This window comes from Chionomys nivalis, chromosome X (genome assembly GCF_950005125.1).
Source record: "Chionomys nivalis chromosome X, mChiNiv1.1, whole genome shotgun sequence".
Classification (NCBI taxonomy): Eukaryota; Metazoa; Chordata; class Mammalia; order Rodentia; family Cricetidae; genus Chionomys; species Chionomys nivalis.
In genome coordinates, this window is record NC_080112.1 from 73,466,602 (window position 1) to 73,493,275 (window position 26,674).

Consider the following 26,674-nt stretch of genomic DNA (forward strand, 5'->3'; position numbering starts at 1 on the left):
TTGTCTGCCATGTTCAGAGAGTCCGGTTTTATCCCATGCTTTTTCAGTCCCAGTCCAGCTGGCCTTGGTGAGCTCCCAATAGATCAGCCCCACTGTCTCAGTGGGTGGGTGCACCCCTCTCAGTCCTGACTTCCTTGCTCATGTTCTCCCTTCCTTCTGTTCCTCATTTGGACCTTGGGAGCTCAGTCCATTGCTCCAATGTGGGTCTCCATCGCCAGATGAAGGTTCTATGGTGATATGCAAGATATTCATTAATATGGCTATAGGATCTGGCCATTTCAGGCTCTCTCTCCTCAGCTGCCCAAGGACCTAGTTGGGTACATCTCTCTGAACCCCTGGGAATCCCTCTAGAGTCAAGACTCTTGCCAACTCTATAATGACTCCCTTAATTAAGATATATACTTCCCTGCTCCCATATCCAACCTTCCATTATCCCAACCATCCCATTCCCCCACGTTCTCCCTATCCTCCCCTTCTCACTTTTCTCTCCCCATCTCCCCTTTCCCCCATCCCACCCCACCCCCCAGTTCCCAAATTTTTGCCCAGCAATCTTGACTACTTCCAATATCCAGGGGGATAACTACATGTTTTTCTTTGGGTTCACCTTCTTAGAGTGTTCATATTTTTTAATCAAATATTTTTTAATTGTAAAATAAATTTAGACTCACACAGAGTTTCAAAAATAATGGAGTTATTTTATACCATTCACCCAGCTTTTTTCCATAACAACATAACCATAGGACATAATCAAAACCAGAAACATGGTACTACTAACTAAACTATAGACATTATTCAGATTTTCATCAAGATCCATTGGGTAGGGTATATTTTTTGACAATGTTGGGACTGTAACACAGAGTCTCACACATAATAGCTTAGTCTTCTACCAGTTAGCCCTTGGAGTTATAATTTTTAAATGAAATTTTATTCTCATGTAACTATCGACATTATTGGGAAACAAAAATCATTTTATCACCAAAAAGAAGCCTCCTTTTCTTTTATAATCAGGTGCAATAGGAGTACTCAATTTGAAGTAAGTTTTAACCTCTCTGATGTGGTGGCCTCCATCAGGAAATATTCCCTTGAAGCTATGTTCCTAGTTCAAACAGCCATACCTGACCTCTAGAAGAGCATGGTTCTTTTCTTTAAGTCCCTGGCACAAGTGGGAAGAGTTTCTTCATTGCTTGGCTTGCTTTAGAAAATCTATGAAGTAAATGGTTAATATTCTGAAGACTTGAAAACATATATGAAGGATTAATACAAAGAAAAGAAAATACAACACTCATACACACACACACCAAGCTTCTGAAAACTTATTTCTCTTTTCACAATTATTAATTTGCTTACACATGTCTCAAACTGTGCCTGGCAGTCTATTCTGTTTTCTTAGATAGTTGTCCTTCAGTCTCTGTCTTCTGCCATTACAACTTCTTAGACAACTGGGCAGCTCTCTTGCTCTCCAAATTTCCATCTGGCAGGTCCAATCTAGCTCCTGTTGTCTGTGAAAGGCTATTCCTTTCTTTCCCTTCTTCCATCAAGTACTCACACTTTTAATCCTATATAGTCATCAACTAGGTATGGTATCACATTTGACTTTTTAATCTAATACAATATTCTCATCTTGTAGGTGAGGCCTCCAGTTTTAATTAACATAGTAGTGGCATAAAGCTATGTTAAGCTCTCCTGGTATAGACTTCCTTGAAATAATAATGGCTCTAAGTTGCAGGGCATATCCTCACTGGTTTGTCACTAAGAAGTTCTTTTCTATACATTTAAACTCCAGGAGAAAAGACTAAACTAGGTTTTGCTTGCAATATAACAACAAGCAAGAACAACAAAACCCTACAAACTTTACTGCTGAAACAACACTTATTTATCATTTCCTAGTTTTATAGAAGTTCAGACGTGGTGGAGCTGCATTTCTCTGCTTAGAGTCTCATGAGACTGAAATAAGAATGTTGGCTAGGCTGCATGCCTTTCTGTGGACTCTAGGGAATAATTTGCTTCTTAACTCCTTCAGGTTGTTGGAGAATTCATTTCCTTACAGCTGTATGACAGAAGTCCATATTTTCCTGCTAGCTGTTCGCCGGGATTCTTCCCAGCTCCTTCAGGCTGTCCATCTCCTTTAGAAACTCACAATATAGATGGTTGTTTTATTCTAGGCCAAATGAAACACATCTTTTTTACTTCTTCTCCCCCTGCCCCCAGTCAGAGAAAATGCTTTAAAGCATTCAAAAAATTAACACAGGGCTACTCTCTCCCTATCCTAAAATCAGATGTGCCACCCGATTAGAACCCAATCACAAGAGGAATAGTCACCAACCTACAGTTCTGGAGATCTTAGAGATGAAATGTATTCGAAGGGACCAGCAGCCAATCTTGCATGATGCATCAACATTCCTGATTTATATAGGACTTGCCCTTTATTTTGGATACAAGGTCTCACCATGCGGGCCTGCATGGTCTGGAACTTGCTATGTAGACTGAGCTGGCCTGGAAATCACAAAGACCTACCTGCTTCTACCTCTGGAGTGCTAGTAATGAAAAGCATGCACTACCATACTTGAACATTTTCTTTCATTTTTAATCCTTTTCCCCTTCTCTTAAAAAAAGTAAAAAACTAGTTCTTTGAGAATTTTGTATAATGTATTTTGATCACATTGCTCCACCTGACCCCCTACTTCTCCAAGACCCATCCTCCCCATCCAATCCAACTGTGTCCTCTTTTTTTGTAGGCCATCAAATCCAATTTATACTGTCTGTATTCTCCTGGATATTTGGCCTTCACTGTGGAAATCTAACTCTTCCTTTCACAGAAGCTATCAATGCCAATAGTTCCTTACTAGGGTGAGACTTTGGACCCTCCTTCCCTTTCCATACTGGAAGTTTGTATGGTTTGAGCTTCTACAATTCTTATGCATGCTGTCTCAACTACTATGAATTCATATATTCAATTGCCCTTCTGCATCCAGTTTTTTTCTTGTATCATCCACTTTCTCAGGTTCTTACAGTCTTCTCACACCCTCTCCCACAGTGATCTCTAAGCTTGGGAAGAGGGTGTGATATAGATGTCTGATTTAGGGCTGAGAACTCCAAAGTCTCTTATTTTCAGTACCTTGACCACTTGTGGGTCTCCATGTAAATCACCATTCACTCCAAAAAGAAAAGTCTTTGTTGAAGGTTTATAAATGCATTAATCTAAGGGTATAAAGATGAGTCACTAGAAGTCTGTTTAATACTGCGTCCGTTTAGCAGAATAGTAGTAGATTATTCTCTAGGACATATGACCTGTCTTGCCACAGGTTCCTGGCCTTGATAAAGCTAAAGAAAGATAGGTTCATTTGACTGTATAGGCCTGCAGAACATCAAATAGACAGGGGCAGGAAAGAAGCTCCGTATGACATATCGTAGTCAAAACATTAAAACCACAGAATAAAGGAATGTTATTGAAAGCTGTGAGGAGAAAGGTCAAGTCACTTATAAAGGCAGGTCTATTAGAATAACACCCGATTATTCAGCAGAAACCTTTAAAGCCAAAAGGGCTTGGAAAGATGTACTACAAGTCCTGAAAGACCACAACTGTCAATCCAGGCTATTAATACCCAAATTAAAGTAAATGGAAGGAGAAAAGCCTTTACATAATAAAAACGGATTAAAGGAATTTATTATTACAAAGCCAGCTTTTAAAAATCATTTAAGAAGCCAATTCTCCATCTAGATTGAAGGGTGGACAAAATATAGCATAGCTTCCCATGAGATGTTGTCAACAGGTAGCAAGTAAAAGCCCACAAAAGTTATTTCAGCTTTCAGTCTTTGAGAACACACATCAGAACTTGCAGTGACATGAACTTCTAAACCAGAAGCAAACTGCAATCTGCCTTAACACACTTCAGCAAGCTGTGAAAACACTGAAATTTCTTATGTGTGAATGACACGGAAAAGGTCATGTTTCTGCATTTACTCCAGGTTATGTCAATATATTCAAAGATTTGAAGCTAGGAAACCTCAGGTGAGACAAAGCATGTGGCATTTGTCTTTCTGGGTCCAGGTTACTTCACGTGTGCATGACATGAAAAATATCAAAACAAACTATAGAAATCAATATAAAATGTGCTAAGAACTTAGATCTGCTATCTGCATGGCTGGTCATGCAGGACACTATTTAGAATGTAGACATACTATCTAAGACTTGTGTGAGTTGCTGGAGTGGATGTGGGGAAAAGAGAACCATCACTCACTGTTGTTGGGATTGAAAACTCACACAGTCACTCTAAAAAATCAGTGTAGATATGTCTTAAAAAGCTAAAAACAGATCTACTATATGACCCAGATACACCACTTCTTGGCATGTGCCCAGAAGACTTGATACAGATACTTGCCGAGGCAAGTTCACATATACTCTATTCGGGATACTAGGAAATGGTAACAACCAAGAAGTCCTTCAGATGACAAAAGGATAATGAACATTTAATGCATATCCAAAATGAAATACTATTCATCTGTAAAGAATAATGAAAAATTTCAGATATATTGATAAAACTAAAAATGATTATGTTGAGAAAAGCAACCCTGACAAAGAAAGATAAACGTTGTATGTTCTGTCTCATCTCAGGTTCCTAGCTTTCAATTTTCAGATACGAGTACATCTGACCTGGAAACCAGGAAAAAAGGGGGGGTTATTTCTGGAAGGAGGAGAGCAATAGGGACGGGAATAGCACAAAACAAATGATCTGAAACAGTGAGTGGGAAAATAGAGGGGGGCTAATTGGGAAGAGGAATAAATAAGAAAAATAATGGGGGACGGGATAAAATAACAATAAGTATGACTAAAATTTTCATAAGGAATTAAACTATTAACAATCTACTTAAAATACCTATAATACATGTGAATCTGTGGATAAATAGACATATGTAGTTTAAATGAAATTTTCCCATCTTGGCTGACAATGAACACTCCCCCACCCCAAAACAATAGACCACATAACAAAATTCCCAACATTAGGTATGAGAAGTTCTCTTTTGAATTGTTTGTTAGGAATATCCAGGAAACTCCCAAAACATTGTAGGCTATTGTTATTGTATTTGGTTGCCCCCAGATGTGGAAAATACGTCATTATTGCTAAAGACATTATACACTTTAGACACAGGGCCCAGAGGCTGCCAGTTGGATCTGACCTGAAAGTCTCCTCCCTGAAGACTCATTTTCATGGCACCAGAAGGCACCATACAAGCTTCCAAAGGAAGGAAGCAACCAATGGTCATACCCAGCGATGATGCCTATGAGTCACAACAATTATTGGCATGACATGATAACCTTAAGGGTGCAATAGTGGCACACATACCTTGGAAGTAATCGAAAGCTTTGTGTTTGGACTTAAGACTCATTTAGCAAGAAAGAAATCATGCCTGATACGAGGAACCTAGCCAACTACCCAGGGGTAGTGAAATTATGGATCTTGGATGAGAACCTACAGACACTACTTGACTAAACCAGCATGATTATTAATTTCATCTAATTATTTTTCCTTATACCCTCAAGTAAGTGTAGTCTTCATTCATCAAGAAAACTTCTTTTTGCAACAGATGGAGACCATTACTCACAACCAATCAAAATGTAGAATTGTGTAGCCCATTCCCAATGGATATATCTAAAATGCAACTCCTACAATTATTATAAAAAGAGGGGCATAAAATACTAGAGTAACATGGATTTTGATGAGGAATATTATCTTCTAGAAATTTCAGAACTTTCATACATAAAGTCTCACCAACATGATTACCTAAACTTTACCTAAACAAAGACAACACCAATGCACTTGCTAACATAGGCAGGGGAAAGTTCAGAGATCAATCCTAGGCATAGAACTATAGGCGAATAAAGAATGCTGAGCTTGGGAAAAATAGTTTTTCCCAGGTAAACAGATTCGTTATTTAATACCACCAAATGTTCAACTCTGAAAACACATACTTACAAATAGTATCACAGAGACTGATCAGGTTGTATGTATATAGGTGTGTAGGTGCTTGTTTGTAGAGGAAAATAAAAGGGAGAAAAACACAGTGGTATTTGTGATTAATATTATGATGACAGGGAAGAAGAGGGGAGGCAATTTTGGTGAGGTACAATCATGAAGGTAAATTCTATTGAGATATAAGCGAAGACACAGCAGCTTAACAACTAATGTACTAAATCGTCAGTAGTTACATAAAAGAATAACCAGTTATGAAGATAAACTAACGTTTTAAGACACCATAAACTATCCCAATAAAATTTTAGAGAGGCTAGAGAAATAGCTTAGTGGTTAAGAGCAGTTCCTACTCTTCCAGAGGACCTGAGTTCAGTTCCCAGCAACCTCAACAGGTATATCACAAGGGAGGCATGGGGAAAGAAAAAGGGGAGAAAGGGAGGGAGAGGGGGCAAGAGAAATGTTAAAAAAAAAGAAGGGTTGGAGAGATATCTCAGTGGTTAAGAGCCTGGATGCTCCCACAAGGTGGCTTACAACCAACTGTAACTCCAGTTCCAATGCCATCTTCTGGGCCTCCACAGGCACCAGACATGCATGAGGTGCACATATATAAATATGGACAAAATACTTATACACATAAGACAAAGTAAATAAATCTCTAACATTTTTAATTTAAAAAGAAATTTAAAAAATATTTACAATAAATGGCAAACACAAAACACCTTGAGCCAAAAAAATGGGAAATTTTATTAATTTGGGTGTTTTCTCTCTCTTTCTCTTTCTCTCTCTCTGACTAGTTTAACTATGTATTGTTGTTTAACTTTCCAAAGAACCATATTTTTTGCTTAGTTGATTTTATTTATTATTCTTTTAATTAGTTTAATTTCTATTTATTACTTTTAATACATTTTAATTTCTGCAGATATTTATTCTTTTAATTTACTCTTCTTGGAATTTTGTTTGTTCTTAATTTTGTAAGACTTTCAAATACATCATTACATATTGTTTGTGATCTAACTGGTTTTTTTGTTTGTTTGTTTGTTTGTTTGTTTGTTTTGATGCAGGATCTCATGCAGTCCATGAGTCCAGGCTGGCCTCAGACTGGTAGTATAGTTGCAGGTGACCTTGCATTCCAATAATTCTGCCTCTGTCTTCTAAGTTCTGAGCTACATGCACGGACCAAGCATTCATTGCTATAAACTTCCCTCTTAGAAATTCCTTAGCTGTACTTCAGAGTTTTGGTAAACTGTATCTTTTACATTTTATTTGATTCTATAAAATTTTTAAAATTTTATATGTGTGTGTGTTGTGTGTGATGTGTGATGTGTCGGGGTGGCCATGTCACTGCTTCCATGTTGAGATCAGAAGACAGCTTTGTATTTGGTCTTCTCCTTTTATGTGGGTTCCAGTTATTAAATTCAAATTACCAGGTTTGGGTGGCAAGTGCTTTTGCCCACTAAACCATCTTGTAACCCCGAATGCAGAGATGAGAGTGGAGTAATAAAGCCACCCCTGATTATTATGTTTGGACTTATGTGACATTTTACATCTATTTGTGTTTGTTTTATGGAGTTGGACCCCAAGTATTGGTGCACACCAACTGACAAAGTGTTGTGTGTTCTTGATGAATTGTTAACTTCTTACTATGTAGCAGCCTTCCTTATTTCTTTTGACTCACTTTGATTTGATGTCTACTTCATTAAATATCTCAGTAATCATGTAAGCTTGGTTTTGATTTCTGTTTACTTTGATAGATTGCTTTTTATCCTTTGACTTTCTGTCTGTCAGAATCTTTACCATTGAGTTATGTTGTTTTCAAAAACAACAGATAGCTAGATCTAGTTTCTTCAATGCAGTCAACTAGTCTGCATTTCTTTATTACTTGAGGTCATTATGTGTAAGGCTACTAATGATAAGTATTGCTTACTATAGTAGTTTGATTGAGAATGGCCCCCAAGGCTCATGAATTTGAGTGCTTGTTTCCCAGTTGATGGAACTGTTTGGGAAGGATTAGAAGGTGTGGCCTTGTTGGAGTTGATGTGTCATTGAAAGTGGGCTTTGAGACTTCAGAAGCCCACCACAATCCCTGTCAGAACACTCTCGCTGCCTCTTGCTTGTATGTCAGATATAAGCTCTTAGCTATTGCTCCAGTGTCATGCCTGCTTAGTGGCATGTTCCTTGACATGATGGTCATGGACTAAGCCTCTAGAACTGTGAGCCTAAATTAAATGCTTTGATCATAATATTTTGTCACATCAATAGAAAAGCAACAGACATTTAGTAATTGCTGAAATGTTGTTCATTGTTCCTCTGTTTTGTTCTTATTCATTAATGTCTTGTTAGATTTGAATTCAGCATTTCTTGCATACCAACTCTTGATTATTTTTATCTCTCTTTTATTTTTAAAGTAAGTTTTGTTTGAATATAAATTTCATCATTCTCTGGATTCTCATCCTAAAAAGAAAAAAATCTCTGTTATATTTAGTTTATAGTATTCTAAGGGGTGAAGGAAATAGAGGTAGGGAATATAGCAGGATTTTTCCATTTGAAAAGTTGTGAATAGAGTTCAGGGTTTCAGTTAATAAGAGCTTAAATTACAGAAGCACAATGAGAATATAGAGGAAAGGACAAACTGGAGGTCACACAGAAAGAAGGGTCAGAATGAATAAGCAAGGCTAATTTAATGGACTACTTTGACAAAATACTGTGTTTTGAGTGATTCTGAAGCTGTCAAGAGGAGAGAGACTAGGACAGTGGGGCTGGTTTTAATCAAGTCAAAGAATAAAGGAGAGAATTGTCTTGTGAATAATCCACATATATAATGCAAGACATTGCTTCTATCATTCCAAATATGTCCCATTCTGAATGGGTCTTTGCTCACTCAGAGGAGTAGCATCAGGCACTAGAGTTTGAAATAAGACAAGCATCATACCAGTGTTAGTTGGGTACTTCTTAGTTTTCTTTGAAGCTTTTATTTTACAGATACTCCACAGGATGATTTTTGTGCAAAGTTCAAGTATTTTAAATAGTTCTCCATGCAATTTATAATAGGTCTGAGTATCTCTTGAGCATGAATATAGTAGTAAGGAGAACAAGCTGGAAAGAGAACAGGAATTAAAATAGAGGTCAGAGCCTTATTTGTTCACTGGAGGTAGGGAAGCCACTTGACAGGCTATTACAGGAATTAAAAGGTAAAGAACTCTACAATCAGTGCTACACTGGGAATCAATTTCATGTAACATTCGGTTACTGACTGCCATAGCAAGAGCCTTACAAGATGCTATGGAAGTTACAACGGTGGACAAAACAGTGCAGAAAGAAAATGCAGCATGCAAGTTTGAGAAACTGGAAGGGTGTCTGATGCTTTAATAGAGAAAAGAAAAATGTTACATTTGTTTTTCATAATGGATCATTTGATTCTCTTGGTCTAGCTCCATACTTTCTTGACTGCTTTAAACTTTATACTTTATTTTAATAGCTCTCAAGTTATGTAAAGAAAATAAATTATGCATCAAGAAATAAGAGAGAACTTTATTCTCCAGTCTAGTTGTTTCATTGAACTTTTCATCTTAAGAAGCTTAATATATGCTGGGAGACAATGTTGTCATCTGCTGCGGCACAGGCCATGCTGGGAGACAGTGTCACTGCCCACCTCAGATCATGGTGACAGCAGAGGCCTCCAGAAAATATTTGACCACTGGAGCCTCAGTCTTGGTACCTTCTGCATCTACAGCAGCGATCACCAGAGATGTAACACCACCTGCACCTGGAGGAGTGACCACCAGAGCTGCGGCCCTGACTACATTGAGAGGATGGACCCATCTGAGCCTTTGGCACATCTACACCTGAAGGAGCATCACTGGAGATTCATTCGTGCCATACCAGTTGAAGGAAGAGGGAGCCCTCTGAAGCACAGGTTCCACCCACACTGGTTGGAGGAAGAGATGGGTAGACAACAAGGTAAAAATACACTAAACAACACAAAGAACAATACGGCATCACTTGAAACTAGTGGTTCTATAGCAAGAAGACCTGAACCACCCAAAGCATAAAAGGCAGAAGAAAACGTCACTAAAAATAAATTTATGAAGATAATTGAGGCCCTTCCTTAAAGAGTAAATGCAAAACTCCCTTAAACAAATGGAAGAAAAGACAAACAAAAAATTGGACGAGATAAAAAAATCCCTTAAAGAAAACCAACAAAAAGCATTCAAACAGGTGAAGTAAATGGTTCAAGATTTAAAAACTGAAATAGAGACAATAAAGAAAACACAAACCAAGGGAAACCTGGAAATGGAAAATCTGAGTAAACGATCAGGAACTACAGTTGTAAGCATAAACAACAGAATACAAGCGATACGATAGAGGAAATAGATTCATTGATCAAATCCAACAAATTGTTAAATCCAACAAATTCTTAACACAAAATATCGATGAAATCTGGGGCACTGTGAAAAGATCAAACCTAAAAATTATAGGGGTATAAGAAGGAGAAAAACTCCAGCTTAAAACACAAAAAAATTTATTCAACAAAATCCTAGAAGAAAATTTTCTGAACTTAAGAAGACATACCTATAAAAATACAAGAAGCTTACAGAACACCAAATAGACTGGATCAAAAAAAAAAAGTTCCCTGACCACATAATAATAAAACACTAAACATCTAAACATACAGAATAAAGAAAAATATTAAGAGATGTAAAGGAAAAAGGCCAAGTAACATATAAAGGCAGACTATCAGACTTGCACCTGATTTCTCAATAGAAACAATAAAAGTCAGAAGGTCCTGGTAAGACATTATGCAGACACTAAGAGACCATGGATACCAGCCCAGACTATATCCAGCAAAGCTTCCAATCACCATATATAGAGAAAACAAAATATCCCATGACAAAACCAAATTTAAACAATACCTGTCCACAAATCCAGACCTACAGACAGTACTAGAAGCAAAACTCCAACTCAAGGAAGTTAGTTATAGTCACAAAAACACCGGCAATAGATAAACCCACACCAGGAAATCCTTAAGAAGAGAAACACACACAATATCAACAACAACAACAAATTAAAAAATAACAGTAACTAGCAATCACTGGTCATTATTATCTCTTAATAACAATGAACTCAATTCGTTATAAAAAGACACAGGCTAACATATTGGATATGAAAACAGTATCCATTCTTCTGCATACAAGAAACACACTTCAACTACAAAGATAGACATTACCTCAGAGTAAAGTGTTGGGAAAATATTTTCCAATAAATGGTCCTAAGAAACAAACTGGTGTAGCATCCTAATATCTAATAAAATAGATGACAAACTAAAATCAGTCAAAAGAGATGAAGAAGGTCATTTCATATTCAACACAGGAAAAATTCATCAAGATGAAGTCTCAATTCTGAACATCTTATGGCCCAATAAAAGGGCACCCTTATTTGTAAAAGAAACATTACTGGCTGGGTGATTGTGGCACATGCCTTTAATCCCAGCACTTGGGAGGCAGATGCAGGTGGATTTCTGTGAGTTCGAGGCCAGCCTGGTCTACAGAGCAAGTTCCAAGACAGGCACCAAAGTTACACAGAGAAACCCTGTCTCAAAAAACGAAAGAAAAAAAAGGAAAAGAAAAAGAAACATTACTAAATCTTAAATCCTGCAAGTCCCACACACTAATAGTGGGAGACATTAATACCCCATTTTCACCACTGGACAGGTCTGCCAGACAGAAACACAACAGAGAAATGAAAGAACTAACAAACGTTATGACTCAAATGGGCCTAACAGACATATGTAGAACATTCCACCCAAGTACAAAAGAATATATTTTCTTCTTAGCACAATGGAACCTTCTCTAAAGTCAACCACATACTCAGTAGCAAAGCAGACCTCAACAGATACAAAAAATTGGAATAACCCTCTTTATCTTATCATATCACCATGGCTTAAATTGGTAATTCAACAACAACACTAATTGCAGAAAGTCCATAAACTCATGGAAACTGAACAATGTTCCACTAAATTACCATTGGGTCAAGGAAGAAATAAAGAAATTAAGCATTTCCTAAAATTTAATGAAAATGGCATCACAACATACCCAAATTTATGGGACACTATGATAACAGTCCTAAGAAGAAATTTCATAGCACTAAATGCCAACATGAAGAAACTAGAAAAATCCCACACTATCCAATTAAGAAAACAACTGAAAGCTCTACAACAAAAAAGAAGCAAATTCACCCAAGAGGAGTAGATGGCTGGAAATAATCAAACTGAAGAATGAAATCAATAAAAGAAAAACAAAGAAAACAATTATGAAGAATCAATGAGACTAAGAGTTAATTCTCCAAGAAAATCAACAAGATAGACCAACCTTTATCTAAACTAACAAAAATACAGAGAGAATATCCAAATTACCAAAATCAGAAATGAAAAGGGAATGTAACAGCAGACACTGAAGAAATCCAGAGAATCATCAGGTCATATTTTAAAAACTCATACTCCACAAAATTGGAAGATTTAAAGGAAATGGACAATTTTCTGGATAAGTACTACATACCAAAATTAAATCAAAGCCATATAAATTAAGTAGACCTATAGCTCCCGTGGAACTAGAAAGGCATCAAAAGACTCCCATCCAAAAACATGTCCAGGGCCAGATGGTTTCAGTGCAGGATTCTACCAGAATGCCAAAGAGCTAATACCTATACTCCTCAAATTGTTCCACACAACAGAAACAAAATGCACATAGCCAAACTCTTTTTACAAGGCTATAATTACCCTGATACATCTCCCTCATAAACATAGATGCAAAAATACTCAATAAAATACTCGCAAACTGAATCCAAGAATATACCAAAAAATCATACACTATGACCAAGTGGACTTCATCTCAGAGATGCAGGGATGGTTCAACATATGAAAATCTGTCAATGTAATACACCATATAAATAAACTGAAAGAAAAAAACACATGATCATCTTATTAGATGCTGAAAAAGCCTTCGACAAAATTCAACACCCTTTTAAAATAAAGGTCTTGGAGAGAGCCGGGTTACAAGGAACATACCTAAACATAATAAAGAAAATTTACAGGAAGCCAACAGTCAATATCAAAGAAACACAGTGATCCCCCTAATTTTAGGAACAAGCTCTCCTTATCTGTTCAATATAGTACTCAAAGTTCTAGCTAGACCAATAAGACAATAAAAGGTGATCAAGGGGATACAAGTTTGAAAAGAAGAAGTCAAACTTTTGCTATTTGCTGATGATATGATAGTATACATAAGTGACCCCAAAATTCTACTAGGGAACTACTACAAATGATAAAACACCTTCAGTAAAGTAGCAGGATACAAGATTAACTTTTTTAAAAAAAAAAATAGTAGCTTTCCTATATACAGATGAAAATGAGCTAAGAAAGAAATCAGAGAAAGACCACCCTTCACAATAGCCACAAATAACATAAAATATCTTGGAGTAGCTCTAACCAAACAAGTGAAAGACCTGTATAACAAGAACTTTAAGTCTTTGAAGAAAAATATTGAAGAAGACATCAGAAAATTGAAAGATATCCCATGCTCTTGGATAGGTGGTATAAGCATATCAACTTTATATTTACAAACAAAAACTGCAGGATAGCCAAAACAATCCTGTGCAACAAAGGAATTTCTGGAGGTATCATTATCCCTGACTTCAAGCTCGACTATAGAGTTATAGTAATGAAAACAGCTTGGTATTGGCACAAAAAACAGACAGGCGGACCAATGAATCTAATCAAAGACCCTGATATCAATTCACACATTCATGAAAACCTGATTTTTGACAAGGAAGCCAAAACTATAAAGTGGAAAAAGACAGCATCTTCAACAAATGGTGTGGGCATAATTGGATGTCGACATGTAAAAACCTACAAATAAATCCATTCCTATTGCCATGCACAAAAGTCCAGCCTAAATGGATCAAAGACATCAACAAAAAACAACCACACTGAGCCTCATAGAAGAGAAAATAGGAAGTATCTGTGAATTCATTGGCGCAGGAGACCACTTCCACTTCCTAAATATAACACCAGTAGCACAGATACTGAGATTGACAATTAATAAGTGGGACCTCCTGAAACTGAAAAGATTCTGTAAAGCAAAGGACACGGTCAACAAGACAAAACGGCAGCCTACTGAATGGGAAAAGATTTTCACCAACCCCACATCTAACAGAGGAATGAGCTCTAAAACATATAAAGAACTCAAGAAACTAGACATCAAGAGACAAAATCCAATAAAAAATGGGAAAAGATCTAAACAGAGAATTCTCCACAGAATCTCGAGTGGCCCAAAGACACTTAAGTAAATGCTCAACATCCTTAGCCATCAGAGAAATGCAAATCAAAACAACCCTGAGATACAAACTAAAACCTGTAAGAATGGCCAAGATAAAAAATGCCAATGATAACCTATGCTGGAGAGCATGTGGAATAAGGGGAACAATTCTCCATTGCTGGTGGTAACTTTGGAAATTAGATGGCAGTTTCTCAGAAAATTTTGAATCAATCTACCTCAAGACACAGCAATACCATTCTTGAGCATATCCAAAGGATACACACTCACACCACAAGGACATTTGCTGAACTATGCTCATAGCAGCATTATTGTAATAGCCAGAATCTGGAAACAACTTAATGCCCTTCAATCGAAGAATGAATAAAGAAAATGTGGTACATTTATTCAATGGAGTACTACTCAGTGGTAAAGAACAATGACATCTTGAAATTTGCAGGCAAATGGATGGAACTAGAAAAAGTCATCCTGTGTGAAGTAACCCAGTCCCAGAAACACAAATATAATATATACTCACTCATAAGTAGATAATAGACATAAAGCAAAGGACAACCAGCCTACAGGGCACAACCCCAGAGAATCTAGATAACAAAGAAGACCCTTAGAGAGACATACATGGATCCTCTTAGGAAGAGGAAAAAAGACAAGATCTCCTGAGTAAATTGGGAGTGTGAAGGGCAGGGAGGAAGGTGGAAGGGGAGGAGGAAAGGGGACTGGGGAAATGTATGGTACATTCCTATCCAAACAATTGAAATTAGAAGGATTTTAAAAAAAAAGAAGTCTAATTGGGTTCCAGGCTGTCCTATGTGCTTAGAGGATGATGACATATTTGCATACATTCTCACTCTCCTATGGCAGCTCTGTAAGGCTCCAGGAAACAGACACAATCCAGAGTATGCAATGAAATCATCTCTCTAGGGATCCTCAGAAACAATCAACAGCAGAGCCTGAGCCAGGACTGGAATGCACGCTTCTTAACTCTCACTTTAAAGTTCACTTCCATTATTTTCATAGATGATACTTTTAAAAAGTTAAGTTAAACCACAGCTATTAAAAACTGTTGACTCTAATTTGTTTAGGACAGTTTGTTTCAAACCTTAATCCCCTGAAACATTTAAAATGATATTACATCAGCATTTACTGGAAGCAGGTTCCTGAGCCTCAGCAGCCTTGACAAAGTCTATAGTCTAAATTCGTAATAAGTTTCATTATTAACTGCGAATTTTAAAAGTCTGAGGTGTGTGCTATTCTCGGAGAATTTACTGAAGGGCAGGGTAAAATCTAACCTTAACAGCTGCTTTCTCTTAAAAGTTGGATCCCATTTTGATGCAGGGAATTATTGTCCAGATGCTTTTGTTAGTCATGCTCCCATGAGACTACTAACTCAGACAACAAATTGAGTTTCTATTACCTGCTGGGTGTGATATAAATTATAACCTGGCAAGGATAGCTGTAATTAAAGAGGAATATGAAACCTACCTCTGGGTTACAAAACATTTGACCCTTTCTTAGGCTGCCAGTTCTTGAACATGATGTGTTGAAAGTTATAATTTGTGTATGTTTATGGGTGTATATATACTATATATATATATATACAAATGTGTATACACATATGTGCATATGTCCATTTGAATATGTATATACAAACATACTTGAAATATTATTTCTGATGATATATATTGATATATTTTGATATAGCACAGACACAATAAGACTTAACTGAACAAAATGGCAATTCCAAGTAAGAAGGAGGAGAATAAAGTATAAGTTTCATGCTTTTGCCTCTTTAGAAGAGAGACACACTCTATACTTGTTTTTGTTTTGTTTTTTTCTTTGAGACAGGGTTTCTCTGTAGCTGGATCCCGTCCTAAAACTAGCTCTTGTAGACCAGGCTGGCCTTGAACTCACAGAGATCCACCTGCCTCTGCCTCCCAAGTGCGGGATAAAAGACTACTGTGAACCTTAAATTATCCAAATGTGTTTTATTATTAATAGTATGTCTTACCTGTTAAAAGTGAAGAATATTTGCTCTTGTTTTGTCATTATATAATGAAATCATTTAAGAATAGGAAAATATATTTACTTTTAAGAGTGAACTTGCGTTTGCGCAGCACTCATATGTGATACTCAAAGTCCCAGGTGAGACTCTGACTCTGCCCAGAAGCTCTATCCATATTGGACAAGAGGCTAAATTTCTAACAAGGCTCGGAGCTGCAAGTCACAAATACGCATCATACAGTCCTCCAATGTTTTGTTCCCATGACCCGTTTCATAGTCTTAAAACTTCTTGACAATCCCAAATAGCACTTGTTCATATGGATAAATCAATATTGTCTGTATTGAATAGTAAATTTTAGAAAATTTAACTTATCTATTTATTACTTTGGTTAAAGTAAATCTATAACCTAACAAAGATACGGGGTTTTTTAACATTTAAATAGAACATTTTAATGGGAAAGATGATCATTTACAACACATCAGTAAGAAAAATGTTAATCTTTTACAGTTTTTCAACTCTTTTAATGTGTAGTTTGATTTCCTGTCTACTTGTGAATTCAACCTTCTAATTTTTTTTTTATTCTTTGGGGGCCTAGCACCAAACTCCCAAATAAATACACACAAACGTATTCTTACTTATGAGTGGCCAGTCTTAGTTTGGTTTATTTATAGCCATTTTTTTTATAAATTATTACATCTACCTTTTTATTCCGTAGCTAGATGTATGGCTAGGTGGCCGACCCTTGGTGGCCTCCTCTCCCCCTTTTCTCACACCTCTCTCATTTCTTCTTTTTCTCCTTCTATTTATTCTCTCTGCCTGACAGTCTTTCCTATCCCTTTCCTGCCTAGCTATTGGCCACTCAGTTCTTTAATAGACCAATCAGGTGTTTTAGGCAGCCAAAGTAGCACAGCTTCATAGAGTTAAACAAATGCAACTTAAAAGAAGGCAACACAACTTTGCATAATTAAAAATACGTTCCACAGCATAAACAAATGTAACACATCCTAAACTAACATTTCACACCATAACTATTTCCTCTTTTGTTTGAAGAAAATTGAGATTTAAATAACTATATGGTTGGAAAAGTGATAAACATTATAATAGCTTTTCTAATAATTTTGGATATTATTTTTGATTCTGTAACAAACTTGACAATTGGTAATGGTTTTTAAATTAAAGATTACAGCATGAACTCTGAAATCCTATGATATCCCATACCATGGTTCAGATTCTATTACAATTCAATATAGTGGTCTGTCTAGTGCCTTGAGTGGAACTTTTACCATGTCTGAATTTGCAATGATATATATTAATTATATCGAAAATATTGGAAAATATTTCATGGCTTTAGGCAGGTCTTCCAAATTCTGATGCATTCACTTTTAAAATTTCCGTAATACCTTATGTGTTACCATCAGTGATCTCTTCAGAAAAGTCAGACTGCTAGAGAGAGGTAGACCCAGATTTTTCAATGTTCCACTTTTCCCTGAAAGGTTAAATGTTATCATTAGTGGCAAATATTATCTGTTCTTTTCCTTACAGTAACATGGCTACTTCATTCAATTTTGAGGCAATGCCTGCTGTCTAGCCATGGTTCTTTTGCCAGTTTTCTTTTCAAATGAAAATGGTGTTTTATTTTTTAAAAAGTGGCTATCATTCAGCTATCTGATCAAACAAGTGCTTTTCCATGAGACCTATGTCATATTTCAGTACATAATGAAAGTGTCATCCCACAGATTTTTTCTTAATTTAATTAAAACAAAAGACTTAATAGAATAACATTGTCCTAATCTGGTCTATTGTTGTAATAAACACCATGAGCAGCTTAGGGAAGAAAGGGTTTATTTGGCTTATATGCTCCAATCACAATCAATCATTGAAGAAAGACAGGATAGGAGCAAAGTCAGGAGTGATGGGAAAATTGGCTTCCTGGTTTGTTCCCCATGGCTTGATGGGCTGCTTTCTTATACTACCCAGGTCTATCTATTCAGAGGTAGCACTGGCCTCAGTGGGCTGGGCCCATCCACATCAATCATTACTTAAGAAAACACATCCATAGACTTGCCTACAGCCCAGTCTGATGGAGGCATTTTATTAATTGAGTTTTTTCCCCTAGGTGACAATAACTTGTGTCAACTTAACAATAACTAACCAGCACAAATGCCAATTGTTTTGTCAAGGACATTATTAAACCAAACTATAATTTAAAAAATTTCCTGTAACATGAACAAGGAAGTCAGGACCACGAGGGGTACACCCACCCACTGAGACAGTGGGGCCGATCTATTGGGAGCTCACCAAGGCCAGCTGGACTGTGACTGAAAAAGCATGGGATAAAACCGGACTCTCTGAACATGGCGGACAATGAGAACTGACGAGAGGCCAAGGACAATGGCACGGGGTTTTGATCCTACTTCATGTTCTGGCTTTGTGGGAGCCTAGACAGTTTGGATGTTCACCTTCCTAGACCTGGATGGAGGGGGGAGGACCTTGGACTTTCCACAGGGCAGGGAACCCTGACTGCTCCTGGGACTGGAGAGGGAGGAGAAGAGGAGTGGGGGGAGGGGGAGAGGGGCGGGAGGAGGGGGAGGGAAATGGGAGGCGGGGAGGAGGCAGAAAATTTTTTTTTCAATAAAAAAAAATTTTCCTGTAAATACACAGGGGTGAAAAATACAGTGACAAAAAAAAAAATACAGTGACTAGTAGTACAATTTGGTGCAATTGTCTTGACTAAAGGACCAGAATTTTCCACTACTGCTTTTGTATCATCATACTGTCAATGATAACATAGTTTTCTTTTTTTATTATTCATTTATTTATTTATTTATTAAAGATTTCTGCCTCCTCCCCACCACCACCTCCCATTTCCCTCCCCCTCCCCCGATCAAGTCCCCCTCACCACCTCCCATTTCCCTCCCCCTCCCCCGATCAAGTCCCCCTCCCTCATCAGCCCGAAGAGCAGTCAGGATTCCCTGCCCTGTGGGAAGTCCAAGAACCACCCACCTCCATCCAGGTCTAGTAAGGTGAGCATCCAAACTGCCTAGGCTCCCACAAAGCCAGTACATGCAGTAGCATCAAAAACCCATTGCCATTGTTCTTGAGTTCTCAGTAGTCCTCATTGTCTGCTATGTTCAGCAAGTCCGGTTTTATCCCATGCTTTTTCAGACCCAGGCCAGCTGGCCTTGGTGAGTTCCTGATAGAACATCCCCATTGTCTCAGTGTGTGGGTGCACCCCTCGCGGTCCTGAGTTCCTTGCTCGTGCTCTCTCTCCTTCTGCTCCTGATTTGGACCTTGAGATTTCAGTCCAGTGCTCCAATGTGGGTCTCTGTCTCTGTCTCCTTTCATCGCCTGATGAAGGTTAATATTCAGGAGGATGCCTATATGTTTTTCTTCAAATGGCCAAAAGACACTTAAGGTCATGCTCAACTTCCTTAGCGATCAGGGAAATGCAAATCAAGACAACTTTAAGATACCATCTTACACCTTTAGTCAGAATGGCTAAAATAAAAAACACCAATGATAGCCTTTGCTGGAGAGGTTGTGGAGAAAGGGGTACACTCATCCATTGTTGGTGGGAATGCAAACTTGTGCAACCACTTTGGAAAGCAGTGTGGCGGTTTCTCAGGAAATTCGGGATCAACCTACCTCTGGACCCAATGATAACATAGTTGTTCCAGGATATGCCATACGATTCAAAAAGTGGAGTAGCTTTCATATTCCAACAGCTTGTGTATTTATTTCCAAACAGTAACATCAACTTCAGCTATATTTATGTATTTTTTTTCATTTGTAAGCGAAAAGGATTCTCTGAATGGAATTCTTCACATTTTTGGATAAATATTTAATTGAATGAGTTACTATATTATTGAAAAATATCTTACTTACTTCTCATTCATGTTATGTCTAGGATGTATAAAGCCCTAGGTGTAATACCCAATATCACATAAACCAGGTCTGATGATACACATCTATAATCCTGGCACTTAGAGGTGGAGGCAGGAGGATCAGAAGTTCAAGATCAACCACAGCTATTTACTGAGTTTGAGACTCCCTTGGCTAGACCTTCTCTTAAAAATTTACTCTTTTTTTCTATAAATTCAAGTGACTAATCTCAAAATTATATCAAAATTTAACTAGCATAGTAATTCTATCAAAACATATTCTGTTATAAAATGTACAATAGAAAATATGGTGTTTATAATAATTTAATTTACAGCTTTTTCCAATTTCATGATTTTTTCTTTTTCATTTTCTTTATTTCTTGACTCAAATAACTGTATTCTAATATATTAGTTGTGAGATGAAAACAGTTTTGTTAGACAGGGTCTCACTGACCTCAAATTTGCTTTTTTTCAAGACATGGTTTTTCTGTGTAGCTCTGGCTGTCCTGGAACTCACTCTGCAGACCAGGCTGACCTCAGACTCATAGAGATCCATCTGCGTCTGCTTCTCAAGTGCTAGAATTAAAGGTGTAAATCACTTTGCCTGTCCTTGAAACAGTTTTTTAAGTCATTTTTAGTTGTTGGTTTCAACTGTGGGTTAGAAAATTGGTTCTTCTTATCTCCTTTAGTAAGCAAGAGATCTATAAATAAATATAAGAAAATAATGCATATATAAAACATTACATCCATATAAAATAATTCTAAAATAATTTCAGCTAAAATATTAACACCTTGCATTTTTGAAAAGAAAATCAAAAGAATATTATCTGAAAATAAGACAAAGTATGTATTATGTGTTCAGATGGGTATGAGAGAAATTAGAGTTTTAAAATTTTAAAGTACTAATTCATTAGGTATTAGGGAAGTTAAAAGATTATAGAATATCTATAGTTTTAACTATAGATATCTGCTAATAAAATAGCGGGTATAACAAGAAAACAATAATTATATATGTATATGACTATATCCATATTTATTCATATTTTACCCTAAATCTTAAACCTATCACCCTTAGAAAATTCTAGAAAATATAATAACATTAGGAGAACAATGATACCATCCTTTATTGGGTAGCTTGTGAAAATGAAGGTGAAGGAAAATTAGACAGCCATGTTCTGAGATTGCTTAGAAATCTCAGGAAAGTGAATGATGAACACTATGATTATTCACCAGATTCCCCAGATTTACTTTTTTCCTCAATACTACTTGCTTTGAGATAAAATTTAGCTTCGGTTTAAATGTGAACTGTCAACAAGATCAGAACAGCAATAGAAAAATCGAACCTTTACACTTTGTATGAGTTAGCTTTCTGTCACTATAATTAAATACCTGAGTCAATACAAATTATAAAGAAAATATAGCCATTTTGGTTAATTGTTCTAGAGCTTCCAGTGCAAGACTGAGTCACTGACCATTGCTTTTGGATTTTGATGAAGTTGGCACATTGTGGTGGGTGCTTGTGGTAAAAACAAACCACTCACCTAATCCAGGAAACAGAGAAAAGAGGAAGTGATGAAGGTCTCACAGCTCTTCTTTAGGGGCATACCTCCAGTAACCCAACAAGAGCCCACTTAGCTCCATTTCTTAAAAGTTGATTGCACCCCCTAATAGCACCAACCATGCCCTTAACACATGGATTCACCCAAACAAAGCCCATCCCTTGCTTCTACCAGACAACATATAGAGTTTTTAGTCTTGGGCTAAGGAATGAACCTTAGTGTTAGAATTCTTGCCTAGTGTTCCCATTCATTCTCTATTTTCATTTAATGTTGGACAGTTCAGGAGACACATCTCTGGGCTTGTCTGTTAAGGTATTTCCAGAAAGATTTAATTGAAAATGGAAAATTTACCCTGAATATGACCAGCACCATTCCATGGGCTGGGTCCCAGACTGAACAAAAAGGAAAGTTGTTGGGGGGAGTGTTGAGTATCTGCTTTGATCTCTCTGTTTTTTGGCCACAGATTCAGTGTATCCAGCTGACTTACACTCTAACCACTGCAGCATCTGTACCACGGTTGTTTGTATCCCCTCAAATTATGAATTAAAATTGACATTTCCTTAAGTTACTTTTATTAGGTACTTTTGTCACAACAATAAGAAAAGCAATTAATACACTTGCTGAATGTGTTTCTAGCACAGAAAAAATGACCTACCTGAAAATGGTCTTAAATGGCACAATTAAAATAGGAATATGCCATGGCATTGTAAATAAATAAGAAAGTACCATCTGGTGTGAAAACACAAACCAAAAGTTCTTTATGGTAAGTAAAAAAATCTTTTTCCATCATCAACAAAATAAAAAACCTGGAACTTAAGCATTCCTATACAGTCAGAAAAGTGACTTAATGAGATACCTTTTATAAACTGTTTTTTTCTCTTTTTTTTGATGACTTATGAAACAAACAAACATTTCTTTTTTATAACATCAAAGATACTGAGGGGAAGTTTCCTTTCAGAACTCTCAATGCTTCCTCTTCCAGGAATATAGTCCTCACATTACAAATACCAGCTTTAGTAGACATTTATTATCTAAATTAAATTTCCAACACTGAAAGTAACTTCAAAATGTTACCTCATCTTGATTTGTATAAACATGCTCACTAAAATACTTATGAAGATACATGCCAGCTGAGGTCTTCAAAGCTTTAGGGGAGGGGATTCTATTATATTCTTTAAAATGACATTTTTAAAAATCTATTATCACTGTTTTATACAATTCCCATGGTGTATAACAATGAAGTCTCAACATATATGATTATTTGAATGACACTTTAGACAATAAACTAACTTTGAGTACTGTTTTTATTTCCTCTGTTTTCTTTTAAAGCATTGAACACACAGGCCAAGGACACAGTCCCTGACTTCAGCAGGCATTTCCTGGGAACCCACCAGTCAAGTAGGCTGGTGAAGCAGGGAAACAAGCTTAGCTTTTCACTCTCCCTCCTGTCCTCCATATCCAATCCTCCAGTCTCATCCCCAGCTCTGGAGCAGACTACCTGCTGTGGCTTCTCCTCACTCTCTGTACCTATTCTCAGGGGACTAAGCAAATATTTGGTGGAACACCCTGCTTTCTTCCCTCCTGTGTAGCTCTTAGCCTCATCTCCTGGCCCATCCTCATCCTAAGCGTCAGACCCCAACACCTAGTACTACATTCTACCAAGAACCCCCAGTGGCCACACCTAGCAGGATCCGGGAAGCCGTTCCTAGTAGGCAACACACAGACACCACATTCTCCTAAGAACCAGAGAGGGCAACAGAAATCAAGAAACAAAACACCTACCCAACAAAGATAAGACCAGATATCACTACCTGGAATTACAATCTTCCCAAACCCAGATGCTAAGAAGACAGCATAAGAACACAATCAATGACAGCAGGACACTATGTCCTGACTAGAGCCTAGCAACTCTACTACAGTTGCCCTGAGAAACCAACATAGTTGAAGCACAAGACAAGGACCATAGAATAGCTTCTATGGCTATGATAGAGTTCCTTAAAGAGGAAATGAAATCTGTGAAAACACATACAAACATTAGAAGGAAATGAATAAAAAAGATCAAGGCCTGAAAGTGGAAATAGAATTAATAAAGAAAATACAAATTGAGGAAAATCTAGACAGGAAAAAATTAGGACCTCAAACAGGTACCTCAGACGTAAATCCCACCAACAGAGAAGAAGAGATGGAAAAAAGAATCTTAGGCATTGAAGACAAAATAGAAAAATGAATACCTTGGTCAAAAAAAATGTTAAATCTAAAAGAAAATCCAGGCACAAAGCATCCAGGAAGTCTGGGACACTATAAAAAGACAAAATCTAAGACTCATAGGAAGCAAGGAAGTGCAGAAACCCAGTTCTAAGGCACCGGAAATATTTTTTAACAAAATAATAGAAGAAAATTTCCCTAACCTAAAGAAGGAAGTTCCTGTCAAGTTACAAGAAGCATATAGAACACCAAATAGAATGGATCGGAAAAGAAAATCCTCTTGACATATAATAATCAAAACACTAAATGTATACAACAAAAAAAGACTATTAAATAAAATCTGCAAGGAGGAAAACACCTAAGTAACATATATAGGTAGGCCTATTGTACCTGAATTCTCAATGAAGACTCTAAAGCCAGAAGGGCCTGGACAAATGTGCTGCATATTCTAAGAGATCACAAATGCCAGCCCAGACTACTATACCCATCAAAACTTCCAATCTCCATAGTTGGAGAAAGAAAGACATTCCATGACAAAACAAAATTTAAGTAAAATCTATATATAAATCCAGTCCTACAGAAGACACTAGAAAGAAAACTTCAACCTGAAGGGGTTAATCACACCCAAGAAAACATAAGGAATAAATAATCCCAAACAAATAAGTTAAAGGGGGCACCATAACAACAAAGTAACAGGAATCAGCAAACACTACTCATTGATAACTCTCAATACCTATGGCCTCAACCCCCCAATAGACTAACACATAGACTAATACATAGAGTAACAGAATTGATTCTAAAACAAGATCCATCCTGCTGTTGCATCCAAGAAATAAACACAATTGAGCATCAAGGATAGATATCTCCTCAGGGTAAAAGAATGGGGGAAAATATTTCAAGAAAATGGAACCAAGAAGTAAACCAGTGTAGTCATTTTTTTTTTAATATTTGACAAAATAAACTTCAAACCAAAGCTAATCAGAAGACAGGGAAGACCACTACATACTCATCAAAGTAAAAAATCTACCAAGAGGATGTTGCAATTCTTAACATATTTTCACCAATCACAGGGGCACCAAAGTTCATAAAAGAAACACTACTATAGTTTAAATCACATTTTGACCCTCACACAGGAATGGCAGGTGATTTCAGTACCCTATTCTTGCCAATATACAGGTTATCCAGACAAAAACTAAGTGGAGAAATGCTGGAGTTAACTGAAAACATAAGCCAAATGGGTCTAACACATATCACAGAATATTTCATCCAAACTCAAAAGAACATACCTTCTCAGCATCTCATGGAACTGTCTCCAAAGTTGACCACATGCTCAGACACAAAGCAAGTCTCAAACAAATACAAGAAAATTGAAATAACAATAGAAACAATAAAAAGCTTACAAACTCATAGAAACTGAATACAAATAACTCACTACTGAATGAAAAATAGGTTAAAACAGAAATTAATAACAAAATTTAAGTATTTCCAGTAGTGAATGAAAATAAAAACACTAAATATCCAAACTTATGGGACACAATAAAGGGAGTTCTAATAGGCAAGTTCATAGCACTAATTGCCTACATCAAGAAATTGGTGAGATTTCATAGTAGGAACTTAACAGCACACCTGAAAGATCTGGAACAGAAAAAGAAGAAATCATACCTAAAAAGAGTAGATGGCAAGAATCAATAAAACTCATGGATTAAATCAATAAAATATAAACAAACAAAAACAATACAAAGAAACATTTTTTAAAAGTTTGTTTTTGAGAAAATAAGTAATACTGACAATTTCCCAACCAAATTCACTAAAAGGAAGAGAGCAACACACAACTTAACAAAATTAGAGACAAAAGGGAGACATAACAATGCACACTGAGGAAATCCAGAGAATCATTAGGACATACTTAAAAAACCTGTTCTCCACCACATTGGAAAATACAAAAGAAATGGATATTTTCTACTAAAGTTAAATCAAGACCAGATAAGCAATTTAAACAGATCTATAACTCCTAGTGAAATAGTAGTCATTAAAACTCTACCTACCCCTAAAAGCCCAGAGGCTTTAGCACAGAATTCTACCAGATTTTCAAAGAAGAGTTAGTGCCAGTACTCCTTAAATTAGTCCACAAAATAAAAACAGAAGAACCATTGTCCAATTAATTTTATGAGGCCACAGTTACCCTGATATCCAAACCACACAAAGACACAATAAAGAAAGAAAATTACAATTTCCTTATCCAATGGAGTACTACACAGCAGAAAAAATGACATCATGAATTTTGAAGGAAAATGAATGGAGCTAGAAAACATCATTTTGAGTGAGGTAACCCAGACATAGAAAGACCATTATCACATGTACTCATTCATAAGTGATTTTTAATTATAAAACAAAGAAAACCAGCCTACAAATCACAATCCCAGAGAACCTAGACAACAGTCAGGACCCTAAGAAAGACATACATAGATCTAATCTACATGGGAAGTAGAAAAAGACAAGATCTGAGTAAACTGGGAGCATGAGGACCTTAGAGGAGGGTTTGAAGGGAGGGGAGAGGCAGGGAGTGGAGCGGAGAAAAATGTAGAGTTCAATAAAAATCAATAAAATAAAAAAGAAAGAGAATTACAAACCATTTTCCCTTATGAATATAGATACAAAAATTCTCAATAAAATACCTACAAACCAAATCCAAGAATACATCAAAAAGATCATCCATCATGATCAAGTATGCTTT